Source organism: Vombatus ursinus, unplaced genomic scaffold (assembly GCF_900497805.2).
Source record: "Vombatus ursinus unplaced genomic scaffold, bare-nosed wombat genome assembly UNPS02014775.1, whole genome shotgun sequence".
NCBI classification, from domain to species: Eukaryota; Metazoa; Chordata; class Mammalia; order Diprotodontia; family Vombatidae; genus Vombatus; species Vombatus ursinus.
Window position 1 is genome coordinate 8,945,458 of NW_020954553.1, and position 20,933 is coordinate 8,966,390.

Sequence of the window (20,933 nt, forward strand, 5' to 3'; positions counted from 1 at the left end):
TTTTCTTAGAAAATGTTCTTGGGGGTTTAGTTTTAGTCTTATCTAAACCATTCTGGATCTGAAGTCGGAGGACCTGGGCCTCAGTTTCTTGTCTGTGAAATAAGGAAGTCAGACAAGCTAATTCTAAGGTCCCTTCCAGCTTTAAATCCATCGCCCTGTGATCTCATGATCAGAACAGAGTACATAAGAAGGACGTGGCATCTACAGAAGCAGTCAGGAAACAATCTTCCTCTGACACAAAGACAGAATCTAGAGCAATGGTTCTCAAATTTTTTGGTCTCAGGTCTCCTTTGCATTCTTAAAAATTGCTGAAGATCCCAAAGAGCTTTTATTAATGTGAATTATGTGTATTGATATTTGCTATATTAGAATTTAAAACTGATAAAATTAAAATACTTAACTATCAATTCATTTTAAAAGAATAAACCTATCACCTACTAATATAAAAAATCTTTATGAAAAATAACTATATTCTCCAAAACAAAAAAAAATAGAAAAGTGGCACTGTTTTATATATTTTTTGCAAATCTCTTTAATGTCCAGTTTTATAGGAGACAAATCAATTCTCATATTCAGTTCTTCTATATTCAGTTATTATCTGTTGATTTGGTTGAAGAATATGAAGAAAATCTGGCCTCACACAGACATTTACTTGGAAAAGGGAGGAATAACTTAACAGGCAAGTAACATCTTAGCATTACGAAAATAGTTTTGACCTCAAGGACACCCTGAAAAGGTCTTGAGGACTCCCAAGGGTCTGCGGACTACATTTTGAGAAATGTTGGTCTGTAGTGTACAACACACCATTATGCCATGCCAGCCCAAAAAAATCCACTGACATGGGTAAATTAAGAGGTTATTTCCTCCATCATTATTACAGTGAAATCTTATCATATAACAGATTATATAGGAAAACTAAACAATTACAAAAGATCCTGTGCCAAGATGATCTTGAATTGGCTGTCAAAATAGATCAGACTAAGGCTAAGACTCTACCTCACCATTTCACCCAATATTTTAAATTTAGTTCCCTCCTGGACACACTCTATATAAAGGGATGGTGCTGGGCAGGTGTTCCATGTCAATGTAGAAAAACAGTGAAAGGACCTTGTAGCCTCCCTAACTTGTCATACGAAAAACTATATAAACAAAATGAAAAAGAAATGTTCCTCGCTATCAGATAACTCAGAACCAGTTTGCTTTCATCACAAGAAACAGGAATGTCTTTCCTCAGGAGTGAGCCTGAGGATGGAATGAACTTCAGAGAGGTCATTCCTAATGTGAGGCTCTCTGCTGTTCTCTACTGAGACAAGGCAATCACAGCTTAGCAAGCAGCTTTAAGTCTTGCCTTTTAAATCAGTTGCTTCTTCTTGTTGTCCAACAGTAATCCTTTAGTTTCACTTTCTTTCTTGGGCAGTGGCAGGGAGAGGTGACAATGAATTACAGGACTTCAAACATAAGCAGAACTTAAATGACCCACATCTGATGAATGGAATAACAATCCTAATTCTGTATCTCTTGGCTGTATCCTCATCAACAGGAGGTAGTATGAGTAATTATCACCCTCATTTCACAGAGAAGGAAACCAAGGCTAATGGTGAGTAAGTGTTGCCTAAGGTCACAGAGCTATTAAGTGCTGGAATCAAGAGATGAACCTTGGTTGAGCTACACTTTTGCAGGCTGCCCGCCTTTGCAGATTTCATACTTTCCTGCTTAAGCCCACATGTAAATTCCCAGTGCATATATTTTGACCTTCATTTCTCCATAAAACTGGGTAGCTAGGTGACACAGTGGATAGAGTACAGGCCCTGGAGTCAGGAACATTCATCTTCCTGAGTTCAAATCTGGCCTCAGACACTTCCTAGCTGTGTGACCGTGGGTAAGTCACTTAACCCTGTTTGCCTCAGTTTCCTCATCTGTAAAATACGCTGGAGAAGGAAACAGGAAAACTCTCTAGTATCTTTGCCAAGAAAACCCCAAATGAGGTCATGGAGAACTGGACACAACTGAAACCGACTAAACAAAGATAAGGGCAAGGAAACCTGTACCATCTCTTCCAAGATGCATTAGTCTATTTCAGAGGTTCTTAATCTTTTTCACGGATTTCTTTGGCAAAGGCTTCTGGAGAAGCCTATAAACCCCTTTTCCAAATAATGTTTTTAAATGCATAAAATATATAGAATTACAAAGAAAATTAATTATATTGAAATACTTATCAAAATATTTTTAAAAATAAGTTTTAAGAACCCCTGGTCTACATCTAAACAGCAAATGTTTAGTAAGTGGATGTGCTGGGCAGATGACCATTTTGGGATAATTTAGGTAAATCTGGCCCCCTGACTCAAAGGAACTTTGAGTCTAGGGCTGGCATAATAGACTAAACATAATTGTGATGTCTAATATTACATACTAAGTGCATTTAGAGGGACAAAAATTGCAATGTGAGGTAGTAAAGGGAATTACCAAGAGGCTTAGGGTCATGTAAATGAAACACCTATGAACACAACTGAGAATAATATTTCAGTTATATTCTCATGTTGTTCACAGGAGTTCTCATCTACTTGAAAAACATGAAGCCACAGGTTCAAAGATAGGTTTCAATATACACATAACTAGACTGCTCCTACCCACCCCCAAAGAAAACAAACTCCTCGAGGCAGCCAGAGATTGCTTCATTTCCATCCAGGTATCACCAGTGTGCCTGCAAGAGGAATTTTCTTGCCTGCAGAGTGACATCCCTTTAATTTAAAAAAAAAAAAATCTGTTATGTACTTCTTAAAGATCATTTAAGACTTATAATTTACAAAGCACACTCTTCACAAGAGCCCTACAATGTTAGACAAGCACGGTGTTATTCCCATTTTACAGTGGAGAAGACATCAGAGAAATGAAGTAACTTGCCCACTCTAACACAACTAGTCATGGAGCTGGCATTTGAATCCAGTTCTTCTGACTTCTACTACAAAAAAGGGAACTCTATTAAATTCAGCAGCTACTCATTAAGCACCTATTCTGAGCAGAGCCCAACTAACTAGAAAGCTAAGGGAGGATGGAGAGTTTGTCTAAGACCCAGGCCTCATCCTCAGGAGGTGTAGACTGCAAACTACAATAGAGAGAGAGGTTCACAGTGTTATCTTTGAGGGTTCACTCTGACTTGTCATCTTCACTTTCCAGGCCTGTCCGGTCTGCTCTGGCAGTTCTGCTCAGGTTCACCCTTCCTCTGTCTCCACAGCCTCCAGGTCTCAAGTCTGGGTCCTTTACTGCTTCCTGCCTAGACCATCGAGACCACCTCTCCATCCCCAGGCTCTCCTGATGGGCTGCTCTCTTTCAAAATGTTTATCCTGTCAACTCCCTGCTCAAAGACAAATCATTAACCTATAAATTTTAGCCCAACACCTCAAACCTCCCATCTCAGCTGTCCTTTCCAAAGCTATCCAACACACAGACACGTTGTCTCCTCCAACAGACACCAACACTCAAACTCTCTTCTGTTCCCTTAAGGCAAGGTAGAGAGGCCGCTGGAAGAGAAACAGAAGATCTGGATTCAAAGCTGACCTCTGCCCTTGCTTAACCAATCAGCATACAACCTGCGACTTGCAGAAGAAACCCAGGATGAGTACCTGTACTTGCCACAGCCTGAAAAGGGAGTTCCTTGACCCTCCTTCAGTTCTCCTGGCTGCCCTCTTGTTGCTGCCTTTTCCCTTTTCTGAGCACAGGTCACAGTCTAGAAAGTTCTTGAGAACAAGTGCTCCCATGCCTTGAAGATTACACCTTGGGGAAAACTAAGTCCCAAAGTTCCCAAGGGATGAAAAATCCCTGAGCACCATGAGTCAGGTGTTGGTGTTCTATGGTTTCTGCAGCAGTGCCAAGGGAGAAAAAGTCCTTAAAGACCAGAGGATCATCCTACAATTGAAAAGCCAAATGCCACTGTTCTACTCCAACAATACAAGTCTGAGGTGAATGAGGAGCATCTGTTCTTTTTATGAGTCTTACTAATACAAAAAGTCTCCCCATTAAAGTTTCCTTACCATTTTCCATACCCAAAGAATGCAAATTGATTGCTGTAATGGGGCCTGCCTCCTAGTGCTGCCTGATGCCCTCTCCCGTCTTCTGCTTCAGAAGCCACCTTCTCCATGAAGTCTTCCTAGATTAACTCTGCTCCATGCTATCCACTGCTCTCACCCATTTCAAGTGACTTTGCATTCCCTTACCTATGGACACTGTGGTATTTCCCATAAAATCTAAGTTTGAGGGGCTTACCTGAGGGTAAAGACCATTTCTTTTTTTCTTCCCCTGAGTACAGTACTTTACACAGAGCAAGTACTTAATAAATGTTGAACTGAATGAATAACTCCTTCACTTTACAATGTCTTAGCATTTTCACAGGCAGCTCAGATTGAGCTATCACACACTTGAAGTTACCTATTCACACACAGGGTGTGTCTCAAGCCTTGAGAGTTTAAACTGTTCTAATACTTTTGGGACACCTTTTGTTTGTCATCTCCCATATTTCTCATTCAGTCCCTGGTTCTACTGTACTTTCGAATTTTACAAAGCACTTTTTCACGACAACTCTACAAGATAGTGCCAGTATTCCCAATTTATAAAATCAATAGAGAGGCTAAGTGACAGGGGCCACTGAGTGATTCAGACCAGCCCCTAGTTTCTTCCATCCTAGAGTTCCTTGCACCTCACCTCCCGGTATTCTGCAGTGTCCTTTACACGGAAGGCATGGGTGGAATGTTTATTTCATGAATAAATGCTATCAAAAGTACTGCCTCTGGCCTTGCACAGAGAAGCCACTTAAGAAATGTTTGTTGGACTGAATTCAATATTAGCTCAAAAGCAAACCCAACCTAGTCATGAAAATGAAGAAGCTGGTTATTCTTTAACCTGTTAAAAGTGCCCTTGGGAGGGCCTAAAGGAAATCACTTCAGCCTCTCTAGCAACATGACACAAGTAAGACTGAGCAAGGCTGGTGCTAACTCTGCAAGTCAGTCATGTTAAGAACAGTAGCTGAGGCTCTCTAGTGCTGTGCAGCTTACTATGTACTTGACATTCATTATCTTATTGGATCCTCACAACCCTGTGAGGCAGGACAGCTCAAGGATTATTACTCCTATCTGACAGCTGAGGAAATGAGAATTAGAGAGGATAACTTGCTCCAAACCCTGATTTTCTAAGTCTCCCCCCCATAACTCAGCCCCTCAAAACTTAACTAAGCTGATTTTCACACAAGAAACATGCTTTCTCCAAGCTTATACCTGAAATGTTAAGACATACCAAAGGGGACAGATAGGTGGCGCAGTGGATAGAGCACCAGCCCTGAAGTCAGGAGGATCTGAGTTCAAATGCAGCCTCAGACATGTAACACTTGACACTTACTAGTTGTGTGACCCTGGGCAAGTCACTTAACCCCAATTGCCTAAGGGAAAAAAAAAAAAGACATGCCAGAGCCAACTCTGATGGCCTAAACTTTAAGAAGTCATTGTCACTTCTAGACCCTGGTGAGGCATTGGAAGACATTCATAAAGTCTGAAATACACTCACATAAATCACTGAATGCTCAAGTTTATTTATTTATTATAAATACTATATGCTTATGTAAGAGACAGTAATTTAATTAACTTTTAGTCAAGACATTTACTATGATATAATAAGAACAAAGCAAGAATGGGCAAATTTAAATGGACTTTAATCATCTAGTTCAATACTCCTCACTCCACTACATTTTAAAAACGAGAAATTTAAGGCCTAGAGAAAGCTGAAAACTTTCCCAGTTACACAGTTGGTAAGACACAAAGCTAGGACTCAAGATCAGTTCTTCTGACTGCAAGACTAGTACTTTTTCCACTATCCAGATAAGGAAACTGAGACTCACATTAAATCACTTGTCCAACATCACACAGGTAACAAGAAGCAGAAATGGTGCCATTTCTGGCAAATCCAGACTCCAAACCCAGTGCTTTTTCCATATACTGACTGTTTTAAACCTTCCCTAGACTTAATAGAATATGGAATTAGGATAGAAATAATAACATTCTTCACATTTAAAGAACATATTACTGATTTCATAAAGAGAATGGCTAAATTCAGTGTGCAAATCCTATCATCTTACCCATAGTGGGCAAACGTGTATCCTCAGCTACTATTTGCATACCCTTCAATCTTCCTTTGGTCTAGCCAGAAGTGTTGCTTTTGGGAACTCCTAATGAGGAAACTCTACAAATGAGGATGGTAACTGTTCTGCAACTTATAGTCTTATAAAATTAGCAGCCTGGCGCACTGAAAGTAATTTGCCCAGGATCATACAGCCAGTATGTGTTTGAGGTAGCACTGAAATCAAATTTTCTCCACTCCAAGGTCAGGTTTCTAGCTTATAAAACTAGTTATAAACTTCATGTTACACATGGATGTAATATTACTACCTAAATCTTGCAAATCTAACCTGGTATCATATCTTTTTTAGGACTGAGATTTCCCCAACTCTATAAAAGGCCTTCTAAACCAACCAAAATGTGACAGTATGTTTCCCATTCACTGCCTAACTTACTGAAAAAGTTACCCAACAGATGCATCCACTTCATCACTTACTATCTTAACTGCTTGCTTCCATTCCACCCACAATTTTACTAAAACTGTCAAAAATCAAAGAGCTTTTTTTCAATCCTCATCTTTGTGATACATCTGTATCTCTTGACATTGATGACCACCAGTTATTTTCCTCTGACTTCAGAAATAATAAACTCTCTTGGTTCTCTATCTACTTTTATAATGATTATCTTTTTAGCTAATTCATCTTCTTCCTGATCTTGAAATGGGATATTCCCCAAGTTTTTCATTGGTATTCTTCTCTTTCTACGATTTTCTCCCTTAATAATCTTCCCTCCAATGCCTTGAACTGTTTACTTCTTTACAAATAACTACCAAATCTTTCCCTAGTCCTGAATTCTCTTCTACTACCTAGAGGATGTGATATAATAGAGCAAATGAACTTGGGTATCCAGAAAACCTGGGTTCTAATCCTGCCTTAGATACTTACTAGCTGTGTGGCCCTGGCTAACCTTTCTGAACCGGGTTTCCTGATCTTTAAAATGAGGGGTTTAGCCTTGATGACCTCTGAGGTTCACCTAGAACTCAAAACAACATGTCGAAAACCAAGTTCATTCTCTTTCTCCCTAAACCTGGTCTTCCTCTTGAATTCACTATTTTTATAAGTGACATCACCACTGGCCTCCAAGCTTCCCAAGTCTGAAACTGTGGTATTCTCTAACTTTTCCCAAATCCTAATAATTCCATCTCATCAGCACATTTTACACCTGTCTCCTGGTATTTATTTCTTATTTCTCCATTAGAGATTCTCTTTATGGCCCCCTCTGGGATCAGTCACAACAGCAGTCACTTGTACAATAGAGCTGCTCTGTCCCTTCCAATACAAAGTCTTCTTTACTAACAAACTTAGTTGGGTCACTCCTCTTATAGAAAATCTTCAGTGATTATGCTTTTTTGGGGGGGGAGACAGAAAATTTAGACCTGTCATTTCATTAGTGTAGGGAGCTTTCAGTGTGAAAACTCCTGCCAACAAAGTTCAGTCTGGCATCTCCAAAAGTCTCATGATGGAAGATGCTATCCACATCTAGACAAAGAACTATGGAGTTTGAATGCAGACGGAAGCACATTATTTGCTCTTTTTTTTTCTTTTGTTTTGTTTCTTCTTTCTTGTAGTTCCTCCTATTGGTTCTAATTCTTCCTTACAACATCACTAATGTGAAAATATGTTTAATAGGAATGTATATGTAGAGCCTATATCAGATTGCACACCCTCTTGGGGAGGGAGGGATGGGGAGAAAAATTTGAAACTCAAAAGCTTATGGGGGCAGCTAGGTGGCGTAGTGGATGGAGCACCAGCCCTGGAGTCAGGAGGACCTGAGTTCAAACTCGGCCTCAGACACATAACACTCACTAGCTGTGTGACTCTGGGCAAATCACTTGACTCCAAATGCCTCAACCCCCCCCAAAAAAAAGCTTACGTAAGTCAATGTTGAAAACTAAAAATAAATAAATTAATAGTAATAAAAAAAAAACAGTCTAGGATTCAGAATCTTAACAAAGTTGTTTGGAGTACACAAGAGGCTAAGTGACTTGTACAGGAACACACAGCCATCATCAGAGGTGATCCTTGAACCTATTTCTTCCCAAAAGCAAGGCCAGCCCTCTATCCACTTTGCCACACTACCTTTAATGAAAATAATAATAGCTATCATTTATACAGCACTTACTATATCCCTGGCCCTATGCTAAGAGCTTTACAACTAAAATTTTTTTTAAAAAGAGCTTTACAATTATTATTTCATTTAATCTTCAAAACAACACTGACAGGCTTGTGTTATTATCCTCATTTTACCGCTGAGGAAACTGAAGCAGAGATTAAGCGACTTGACAAAGTCACAGGGCATCTAGGATCATATTTGAACTCAGGTCTCCCTGACTATAAGACCTGAAATCTATCCACTGCACCACCTAGCTGCCTTAATCCACATTTGTGTGCTTGTGCAAATGCAAGGTATCCCACAAAGTGTCAGAGCAGTTTTAAGCTTCTGCACTCAGAAATTACTTGCCCAGGATCACATAGTGAGTGGATAAGGGCCAGAACTCGGGTCTTTTTACTTCAAAATAAATGCTTTTTCATTATACCCTGTCTTCCTATGAGATGTTTCCTATTATTCCTTTGCTGGTGATTCCAGGCCCTCCCAAATGTGTTCCCAATTGGCCTCTCTTGGGACACTAAGTCACAGTACAGTCCATCAGGCAGCCTAGATCAACTCTCTGCCCTTAGAACACACCCAGGGTGCTAGAGCCAGTTCAGACTGGCTCACAAAACCCTAAGAGCCAGCTCATACAGACTCCTGAGACTACCACTAAATTTTCAGTGTGAGCACTTACAACCTTGGAAACCTAAAAATGCTATAAATCATGACTTGAATTTATTATTTTGTTGATTTTCTATACTTAAGAAAGTGATGAAGAAAATGTTAATAATGCAGATTAAACTTAAAAGTGTGTAATGAGCATAAGGTTTTTTTTTCTTCTGTAGAGCCAGTTATTAAGCATTTACCAGCACATTGCTGAACTCCATATCTTCCAAATCCCCTATCTTTGTTATTATCTATGCCTAGGATATACCCCCTTTTACTACTCCATCCCATTCTTTGGAACCCCAATCAAATGCCTCAGTTTCCTACTTCCTATCCCCAACTTCACAGAACACTTTTGTGTGTACCTTTCCCAAATACTTATCAACTAAGATCATATACTTCTATGGCTTTCACACATGCCTACCCTCTAGGACACTGTGAGCAAATACTGCTTTCTCTTCCTAAAAGCAGCAGAGTATACAATAAAGCCCTTAATCAACACTTTACAAATTTATAATTACATTTAACTCTAAAATGCATTCATATAGAGTACTTGAACATGAATTTTAGTAAAATCCACATGCAAAATATGAAACAGACTCAGGTCTGTAAAATCTTACTGGGGCTCCAGTTTCCATCCCCTCTTCTTTCCCAAACTCCAGATGCACTCATAGGCACTAACACAAAGATGGAAACCTCATCTGAAAATGGACTAAAAGCACAGATGTTGACAAATATACTGCAGGTAAAAAGCACCATCTAGTAAATGCTGTCCCTGTGGAAACTCCAGAGTTGGGTGCAAATGTGTTTTGACCTGTCCCGGTGGCTTAGGATGAATCCTCCGAAATCAACCTGAGCTGGTATGATTCAGTGCAGTTGGAATGTGCCCCCCTGCTCGATGGTTTTTTAAAACTTTGGACTGGAAGAAGAGTAGAGTCCTATTTCATAATGAAATATGAACCAGAAACTGTTGTCAAACCTTGTTATGTAAGGAAGTTATGTGTTAGGTTATTTTCGTTCCTAAGGCTATATTAAAAAAAGAAGAAAAAACTCAAGACTGTCAAAAAGAAAAACAAAAGAGCTAGGTGCTGTATCCTCTGCGTGGCTTTGTCTTTCAGTTATTTCAGGATAAGAGGCATGGCTTTCCAAGGTGTACCTTCCCCACAGACCAAGCTGCTCAGGCATTCTTCCCATAGCATATTCCCTATGCTACACCCCAAAAGTGAATCCTCTTGCCCTTCAGAGGTATGTTCAGGGCAAGTAAACCCTCCCTTGTGCCTCTTAAGACTGGCAGGTGTTCTTTTTCCTGTAAGATCCAGTACCACTCGCTGTCATGCATACCAGACCAAGTATCTCTGCACCTGTCTTGAAAAAAAAAGATATCTCTTCTTTATTGTTTCCCTACCCTAAGCTTAACACTCTTTTCCAAGACCTAGCAACACCACCTAAGTGTATCCTAGCCCCAGTGCCCCTCCTTCTGTACCATGCCAAAAGTTTTGAGACCCCTCTTACTTGCCCTACCAAACATATCAAGCCCTAGGCTTATCATATCCTCATAATGCCACTTACCCTGTATCATACCCTCAGATCTAGCAGGTAGGAGAGACAAGTGAGAGGAAGCAGAATGGAAGAAGCATTTATAGAGCTCCTAGTATATGCCAGGAACTGCGCCAAGTGCTTTGCAAATAAGATCTCAACAACTTCGTTTTAAAGATGAGAAAACTGCAGCAAACATCGGTTAAGGGACCCAAGCTCACACAATAACTGAAGCAAAATTTGATCTCAGGTCTTCCTGACTCCAGGCCTAGCATTCTATCCGGTGCCCACCAGCTGCCTCACTGTACCCCTATACCTAGACATGTGCCAACACCAAACACACCCCAACTTCCAAAACTGGCACTCGTGGGGTTAGTGAAAACCCAACAACTCAACTCACCCGGGACACTGTACCCTCCTATTACTAAGATCTCTCCCATTAACCAAGGCTTGCACCTTTCTCTTACTGTACCTCGCCCAAACCACACACCCCGTATGACACCCTCCAGCCTGGCACCCCTTTCCCTACCCCAGGCCTGGCACTCTTACTGTGGGTGCCTCTCCCCCAGGCTCTTATCATCCCGTGTCCCCCGCCCCCACACCACTAGCTTCCCTTTCCCTGCGCCCCCGGGGTTGATGCCCCAGAACCAACAAAGCTTCCAGACTTCCATCTCTAGCCCCACACCCCAGACGGCCTCCCTCGCGCCTGCGCCGTGGGATCCCTCTCCCCACTCTCGGTCAGCCCCAAGCCAAGAAGCGTGGAAGAGCCAACTCGAACCCCGAGTCTCCAACACTTCCCCAAAGCCCCCTCCCCCTCCAGTCCAGAGCCTTCGCGACCAATAAGGCGCCAGGTCCGCGGCCTCCTCCCCGCCGACCAATCACGATCGAGGCCCCCCCCTTCTTCCCCCGCCGCCGCCGCCGCCGCCGCCGGCCCCTCCGCCAATGGGAGAGGGCCCGCGGGCCGGCGAAAGGCGCGCGGACACCGCGAGCGCAGGCGGCGGCGCCCCGCGAGGACACAACATGGCGGCGTGGGGCAGCGGGACGGGGCCGGACCGAACCACCAAGTGCCGCGAGGCGGGGGGGAGGGGGGGGAAACGGGACGGCCCAACACTGAAAGGCCCAGTCAGGGAGCCAAGAGGGCCCGCGGCAGGCTCCCTTCCCTTTCAGGCCTGTCCCCTTACCGCCTTTACACCTAGTTCGCCCGCCTGCTGCCGCTCCCCCCTTTACTTACCCGCCTCGCCGCTGGCTGCTCGGAAAGAGGGCTCGGACCGCCGCCGTGTCCCGGTGCCGTGGAGGAGTCCGACTTGGGGGCGGGGGGGTGTGTATGAGTGACGGAGAACGGAGAGAGCGCGGAGCGGGGGTACAAACAAGATGGCGGCCGCGCCGTTCGCACCGTCTCCCCCCTCGGCCCCCCCCAACTTTCCCCTTTTCCCCCCTCCTCCCCCCCTCCTTTGGCGCCTTGGTTGCTGGCGGGTTGTAGTGCGCAGAAGCGGGCAGTCGCAAGTCTCGCGAGATGCGGGAGGAGTGCAGAGGTCTAGGGCAGTGGGCGGGCGGGGCGAGATGTGGGTTTTGTGGCTCCTCCCCTTTCTGGGGAAGTTGTGGGGCGGGGCTTGGTGAACAGTTCTCTGCCTCTTCCTGGTTTCTCTACTGGGATCCGATGCTTTTGAACCGTTCTGCTCACCTTTTACTGAGAAGGCAACTAAGGCCCAGACTGGGGAAATGACCTGGTTAGAAATCATAAACCACTGAAACTGAAAGGGTTTGAGGTCATCTGAGGAAATGCCCTCTCTGGAGTATAGCGAAGACCTGTCCAGGATCACACAGCTGTTCTATAATCATAAACCATTACAACTGGAAGAGATGGATGTACCTTAAATGTTTGGAGATCGTCCTGTCCAACCTGCTTGTTTTATAATTAATAACAATTTTAATAGTTTTACCTCACCTTCCATGTTATCTCATTTGATCCTTATTATAACCCTGTGAGGTAGGTGCTATTAATAATAATTATATATTAGTAGAATATATAAATATATTAATAATAATTATCCTATTTTACAGATGAAGAAACAGGTTAAGATTAATCTTAATTGACTCAACAGAAGTCACACTACCACTGAAAATCCTGATAGCTGTTGTCTACAGACCTCCAACCTTTACCTCTTTGGTGAGTTCTTTACCTGGATCACAATCTCTCCTCCCCAATCAATCAATCACTAAACGTTTATTTATTAAGAGCTCACTATGTTCTAAGCTCTAGAAATATAGAAAGAGGCAAACAGTATTCCCTGCCCTCAAAGAGCTCACAATCTAACGGGAAAGACAACAAATACATACCAAGATGCTATATACAAGATAAATAGGAAATAATTTACGTTGGGGAAAACTTCCTGTCGAAAATGAGATTTTAGCTGGCATTTGAAAGAAGCTGTGGAAGTCAGTAGGTGGAAATTGAGGGAAAGCATTCCAGGAATGGGCAACAGCCAGAGAAAATGTCTGGAGTCAAGAAACCCTTGTATCTTGTTCATGAAATAGCAAGGAGGGCCAGTATCACTGAATGGAAGAGAGTGTGGCAGGGAGTAAAGTATAAGAAGGCTAAGAAAGTGGCTGGAGTTGGAGAGGACAGAGAAACCTAGATATAAAACGTCTTGAATGCCAAACAGGATTTTGTATGTGATCCCCAACTCCTAACTTCATTCTTGGGAAATTAACATACATAGTGATACTTCGTCAAGCACCCAAACCTCCCAATTTCTCAACCTACTCACTTCCCATGACCTGTTCTTCCACCTGACCATAGCCCTATACAAAGATGGTCATACCCTTGATCCTACCCACGCACAAATCTTGATCACTCACAAGTGCACCACCCCCATGTTTGTGAACTCTGAAATTATTTTATCTGATCACAATCTATTGGCTTTCCACTTCTCCCCCTGCCTTCCAATACCATACCCTGCTCTTCATCTACATCATTGCTTTCAATCATTTGAACTCTTAGTTCTCTCCCTGTACTAGCCACTCTCTCCTTTTCCCTTTCTTGACCCTTGATGAACCAGTTCAACTCTATCTTGCCCTCTTCTTTTGAGTCTCTTGTCTTGTCATATCATGGCTCTTGTCCTGCTAAGCTTCAGCATTGGATGACTCATGCAACCTATCTGAGTTCACTAATTGGCCCTCACTGCTGGTAGGCAACCATTTTACACCTCCTTAATTAACTCACCACAGCAGCTCTTCCAAATCTTTACATTCCTCCTCAAATCTCCCATGGTTTCTCCTCCCCTGACCTTTCCAAATGAGAGCCTTGCCTCATATTTTACTGGAAAAAAAAACAAAAGAGAGAGAGGCACTAAGAGCTCCATTTTCTCCCCTCTTCTCACATCACTCCAATGCTTTCTGACACTAGGTTCTCCACTCCTGTCTCACATGAAGAGGTAGCTTTTCTCCTTGCCAAGGCTAACTCCTCCATGCGCAAGTGATCCCATTCTATCCCATCTCCTCCAGTAGATTTTCTCCTATATCATCCCCCACCTCTCATTTATCTTCATTCTTTTCCTGAAAATATGCTGGCGCTTCCCTTCCGTCCACAAACATACCTATATCTTCCCTGTGCTCAAAAAGCTTTCACTTGGCCCATCTGTCCCTGTTGACCATCATCCCATATCTCTCCTTTTGTGGCCAAACTTGAGAAGGGTTTATATGATAGGGGCCTCCACTTCATCTCTTCTCACTCTCTTACTGACTTCCAACCTCATCATTCAACGAAAACTAATCTCTCCAACCAGTGTTACCAGTGCTGTCTTAATTTCCAAGTCCAAAGGCATTATCACTTCGGGACCTCTCTGCAGTCTTGGTCACTGTAAACCACCCTCTTTTCCTTGATAATCTGTCCTTACTTTGCTGTTGTTCAGTCACTTCAGTTGTGTCCAACTCTTCATGACTTCGTTTGAAGTTTTCTTGGCAGAGATACTGGAATGGTTGGCCATTTCCTTCTCCAGCTTATTTTATAGATGAGAAACTGAGGCAAACAGGGGTAAGTGACTTGCCTGGGATCACACAGCCAGTAAGTGTCTGAAGCCAGATTTGACTCGGGAATATGAATCTTGCTGACTCCAGGCCCAGCACTCTATCCGCTGTGCCACCTAGCTCTTCTAGGTTTTTAATAGATCCCTTTCCCCTTGTCCTCCTACCTATCTGACCACTCCTCAGGCTCCTTTGTTCTGTCTTCATCCAGGTCATACCTGCTAACTGTGGGTGTTCCGCAGGGCTCTGTCCTGTAAAATCTCCTCTTTTCCCTCTGTCATATAGTGACCTCATCAGTTCCTATGAATTCAATTATCATCTCTATGCTGATGATTTTAAAATCTATTTATTCAGCCCTAACCTCTCTGCTGACCTCCAGTCTTGCATCTCTAACTGCCTATTAGATATATTGAACTGGATGTCCTGTAGATATCTTAAACTCAACATGTCCAAAGCCATCCTCATTATCTTTCTCTTTGAACTCTCCCCACTTTAAAATTTCCCTACTACTGTTGAAGGCACCTCCATCCTCCCAGTTCCCCAGGCTCAAAACCTAGGTGTCATCCTTGACTTTCCACTATCTCTCAACCCCCATATCCAAACCTTTGCCAAGACCTGTAGACTTCACCTTTGCAACATCCCCCTTCTCTTCTCTAATATTACCACCACCATGGCATAGCACAGGTCCTCATCTCCTTATACTTGGACTTTTTCGGGGGGGGGGGGGGGGGGGCCGAGGCAATTGGGGTTAAGTGACTTGCCCAGGGTCACACAGCTAATAACTGTCAAGTGTCTGGTCTGAGACTGGATTTGAACTCAGGTCCTCCTGACTCCAGGGCTGGTGCTCTATCTACTATGCTACCTAGCTGCCCCTATACCTGGACTTTTGCAATAACCTGCTGGTCTATCTGCCTGCCACAAGTCTCTCCCACTACAACTTTCTAGTCTTCTTACACCTTACACTGCCCCCAGTCCCCACATACTTTTTGATCCAGTAACCCTGGCCTCCTGGCTGTTCCACAAACAAAATACTCCATCTCTCAGCTCTGAGCATTTTCACTGGCTGTCCCCCAGGTCTGAAACACTCTTCCTCCTCATCTCCTTCAAGTCCCAGCTTAAATTCCACCTACAAGAAGCCTTTCCCAATCCCCCCTTAATTCTAGTGCCTTCCCTCTATTGATTATTTCCTAGTTTATCCTGCCTATATCTTGTTTGTATATGATTGTTTGCATGTTGTCTCCCCCATTAGCCTGTGAGCTCCTCGAGGGCAGGGGTGAGTTTTTGCCTTTCTCTGCATCCCCAGCACTTAGTGCAGTGCGTGGCACGTGGTAGGCACTTGATAAATGCATTCTGATTAACTGACTGACTGGTAACAGTAGAGCACACAGTTTGTCTATCAGTTATCCCTCATTCTTGCTCTGTGGCCAGACCCTTTTTTTCTGGTCATACATTTCTTTGATTTTATTCTCCATAATTCCTTGTTTGTAATGTGCTACACCCTATTCATACCCACTCTGCCTCCTCCACTGACCTTTACATAATACTAATTTTCCATTCTTTAGAGACTAGTGTCCCAGGATTTGAAACCATATAGCATCGCTTGAAGAATATTGATGCTTAAATTATAGAATGGACTTTTGTTTCCAGAATACGTTTGTAGTCATTAAAAGAACTTAACTGTTTCCCAAAGAAAATTCAGCCTGCTCTCATGTTCAACTCTGGAACCAGAGATTGTTCCCTGTCTGAGAGACATTTGCTGATGAGCTGCATATCCTAGACAGTAGGCATTCTTTATCCCACTAGATATGTTCCTGTGTGCCCTGAAGGGTCAGTCTTTTATAAATGGATTTCATTTCAGAGGGTGTACAGAGTTCCTAAGATTCACCAAAAGAATCATCTAGCAGTCCTCACCTAGCTCATCTTTTCTTGATTTAGAATTCTGGTTAGATCTTGTCTTCTCTGCCTCTTTCAATCAATTGCATGATAGTTAAAAAAAAGACATGGCCTACTTTGGACTATCACCTGTGAAAGCTTGCCTTTTCTTTTCTAAGCACCCTCATCAAGGATGCCTTCAATCTGGGTTGTGCTGGAGCCAATTCTAATAGCACTTTTGAGCCAATTGTTAAATTTCCTGTGTGAGCATTTATACCTTGGAAATTAGCAAATGCCACAAATCACGACTCAATTTGTTGTTTTGTTGTGGACTTAAGAGAGTGATGGAGAAAACGTTAATAATGCAGGCAAAATTGAAAAGTGTCATAAGTACACTTTTTTTTTTCAGAAGCCCAGTTGTTAAACATTTACCAGCATACCAGTGCCTTCAAGGCGTGGATGGATTCTCATAAAAATTTCATATAGATGGGAAAGTAGGCATATGGGCCAGTACTTATCTTCCCTCAGTTGCCTCCCTTTTTTTGTAATAATAATTTCTTTTTTTCTACATCTTGGTTATCTTCTCCATCAGATACCTTGAGAATTGACCCCCTCAGAACTCTCAAAATTGTCTTGCCTTCAGCACAGACCTCTTCTCTAAATATGTGGTTTAATTCAACTACTTAAAAAAAACCCTTTACAGATCTTTTCCATTTTTCTTCTGTTGTTGTCCTTCAATTTCATCCTTAAAATACTCCTGGAATGACTGCTTAATTAGGTCTCTAAATAAGCTTTCTTCTCAAGTTTTTATCTTTCCACAGATTTCTGTTTTATGACATGATGCTACTCACAATTTTCCACTATCCTCAGTAAGATTTTATAAACAAGTTTATATTTTCAACCATTGTTGCCTTGGCTGACGTGTCTCTCTGCTTGGCAAGGAGATCAAACATTTGCTGACTAGGTCCCTTCATCCTCTACTGTTTTCTTCCATTCTCAGAAAATGAGATGGTCTTTGTACTTGCTAACTCCAGCCCCTCCACTTGGGCCTTTGGTTCCACACCTTTCCATCCTTCAGGAACTTATCCCTTCAATCATTTTCTGATTTTCATCTTACTTATTGACTCCTTCCCTGCCACCTACAAACATGCCCAAATATCTAAAAACAAATGAACAAACAAAAAAAAAACACCTCTGAATTTTATCCTACCATCCCCTCAATCAGTTGATCAATGTTTCTCATTTTTTTTAACCACCAGATTCCTAGGGGGGAAAAAAAACACATCTGTGCTCATGGATTCCACTCTCTCACCTCCCACACACTTCTCAACCCTTTACAGTCTGGCTTCTGTTCCCGCTGCTTGGATGAAAATGCTCTTTAATTTTTTTTTTTAATCTGAACTTAACAAACACCAAATAAAACGAGCATTTCTGTATACATTGTCAATCAGTCAATAAGCACCTGCTCTGTGCCTGGCATTGTGGATACAAAGAAAGCTTGAGGATACAAAGAAAGGCAAAAGATGGCCCATGCCCTCAAGGAACTCACAGTCTACTTGTAGATGGAAGGGACTTTAACATGAAAATGTAGAGCCTGTTTTTCCATTTACGTATAATAAAACCAATGTGTCACTTTATCCTCCCAGTCTATAAATGCTATTGCTATTATTCTCAGTCTTCATACCTCTTTACCTTTCTGCAATATTTGCAGAGAGCACACCCTCCTGAATCTTTTCTCCTCGCTGGGCTTTTGTGACATTACTCCACCATGGCTGTCTTCTTACTGGTCAGCCCAATCCTCAGTCTCCTTTGTAAGTTCACCATCTTTCTGCTCTGTCTGTGTACCCTGAAGTTTTGCCATAGTCCTTCCCCTCTTCTTTCTTTATACTCTCTCTCTTGCTGATCTCAAGTTCCCAGGTTTCAGCTATCAGCTGTATGCAGGAGACTCCCAAATCTGCGTGGCCCACACTTGTCCCTTTCCTGAGCTCCAGTGCCACATCTCCAGTTGCTTGCTTGATATTTCTACTGGGATATTCCATAGCATCTCAAACTTGATATGTTCAAAACATCTCATTATTCCACCCTCTAAAACTTCTCCTTTATTTCCTTATTTCTGTTGAGGATACTGCCATTCTTCCAGTTACCCAAGTTTGAAATTCTTGCTCTTCACCCCTTGTGTACAAGCCATTGGCAAATCTCTATTCTACCTTCTCAAAATCTCTCCTGTCCATCCCTGCCTCCTCACTCTTATGGCCACTACCCTCAGTGAGGCCTCATCAGCTCTTGCTTGGTCTATCACGAGGACTCCTAATTGATCTTTTTGTATTTGCAGCTGCCAAATCCATATTTCTAAAGCATAGATTTGCCCATATCACTACTCTGGATAAGGAGTTTCAGCAACTTCCCACTGCCTTTTGGATAAAATACAAACTTCTCCAGCATTTTAAGCCCCTCACAATCCAGGTCCAGCTTATCTTTCCAGGCTGATTATACATCCCTGCTCCTGATACACTCTTAGGTCCCAATCAAACCGGCCTGCTTCCTGTTATTCACACATGACACTATGGTCTCTTGCCTCCCAGACTTTGTCCAGGCTTGCCCCCATGGCTGGAATATTCTCCCTTCTCTCCTCTGCCTCTTGGAACCACTAGCTCCCTTTAAGATTGTTAAAATGTTACCTCCTCAAAGAAGTCTTTTCTGATTCCCCCATTTTAGTGCTCCCTTCCGTCACTGTGTATCTATTTGTATATTTCCTGGATTTCCTTGGCTGCCAATATATTATATGCCCCAGGAGAAATTAAGTCCCTTCCTTGAGGTCAGGGGCTTTTTAGTCTTGTATGCCTAGCATTTTACTAATACAATGCCTGGGATATCAATGGAAGACAGCCTTTAAGTTGTTTGGGTTCTTCATCATGATGGTTGATGTATATCAGTTAAATTTGTTTCCAAAATTGCTGTAATCGGTGTTGATATCCTTCCATCCATTTCCCATTTTTTGGCATTAGTAACTTGTTTGTATGTCAGATTGTTTTAATTCCTTCCTATGTATTTTTCTCATTTTTATTTTTTCTCCTAGTTTTATATTAGTTTTTATCTTTACCCTAACAAGTCCATGGGCTGATCAGGCATAGACAACTTGATTCAGAAATGACTCCATGTCAATTATGAGTAATTTTATATATGCTAAAAATATCAGTTTCATTTTTTGTAATTTAATTTGCAGCTCCAACACCTCCTAATTCTTTTCTCAAAGAAAGCTTCTGTGATCTATAGGTATGAAGCATATGTTTTCTTACATTTGGCCTCTCTCATTCCTTACATATGAGCCATATTTTCCAACATACTTTTTGCCATCTAGACTATAGTAGAATATTAGTGCACTATAAGAAACAACAAATAGGAGAAATTCAAAGAAACATAGGAAGACTTGTGTGAAGTGATGCAGCGAAGAAATCAGAAACAAGAAAATAATGTACATAATAACTACAAAAAATAAAAACAGTAAAAGAAAACTTGAACTCAGATGAATTTCAACGAATGACCTTGTTTCCAAAGAACAGAAAACATATACTCCTCCTCTCAGCACAGAGGTAAGAGATTAAAATGTGCCGTATATTATTTATTTTGTTGGTTACTTTTGATTAACTATTTTCCTTTATTATGAAGGAAGATTTGATGAGGGAGGGGAGTGTATAAATAAATAGTTGTGATGATTTTTAAAAAGCATCAATTTCAAAACTGGAAGGAAAAATAAGCCAAGTTTTTAAAAAGGAAAAAAAAAACCTTGGATTTGGACTGAGGAGCAGCTGGGTGATGACTATGAGCAAATTGCTTAACCTTTCTGAGCCTAATCTATAAAATGGGAATAATCACTGTAATACCTTTCTCACAGGGTGAATAGGAGGTTCAAATGAAATAGCACAGGTTTAGGCATTTGTGAGCCTTTAAGTACTATATTATTATTTTTCCATCCATAGTAGTCCCAAAAAAAGTAAATAATTGCTCGTATTTATGCAATACCATCTTTAAAACGGCTCTATGAAAGGGGCAGGACAGAGGATATTTAATAGAAGGATAAGACACAAATATACTTAACTATAGTACATAATAAAGCAAAATACCGTATGAGTCCAAGGGGAAGAGATAATAACCCTTACCCCATCTCCCTTGGGGCTGTTATGAGACTCCAGTGAGACAATTGATTGCAAATACTCTATAACCTTTAAAGTATTACTCAGATGTGAGGGGTTTTTTAAATTATTTTTTATCTGCTTCCTATCACCCTGGAAGGAATGTTCTGGTTCTTAATTCTTTAGTGTGTGCCAAAATACTTGTATTTTCTTTAATGATATATGTGTGTATGTATATTTTAAAGGTCTTGCCACTCATTGTCACCCTCATTTCCTGTTTTCTTTTTCCTTTTGAAACTGAGTCTGCTCCTCTTGCCCAAGCCGGAAGGATAGTGGCCACTCACTGGCTGGTTCCACAGATGGTCAGAAGTACAGAAGTTTTAACCTGTTCTCTCTCCACTCTGTGTCAGTTCTACCCTCCTTAGGCAGCCCAGCAGCTCCCCACCACTAGGGGTTC

General features: G+C 41.9%; 1 protein-coding gene across 3 annotated transcripts in view; it reads right to left on the reverse strand.

Annotated features, from left to right (window-relative positions):
• NFYC (nuclear transcription factor Y subunit gamma) overlaps positions 1-11,850 on the reverse strand; it is a 100,534-nt gene extending 88,684 nt beyond the window's left edge. For all 3 annotated transcript variants that reach the window (XM_027864534.1, XM_027864531.1, XM_027864528.1), the window contains exon 1: positions 11,683-11,850. The gene's annotated coding sequence lies outside the window, so the exon portion shown is untranslated. The remainder of the gene's footprint in view (positions 1-11,682) is intronic.
• Between the last annotated feature and the right edge of the window lie 9,083 nt (positions 11,851-20,933).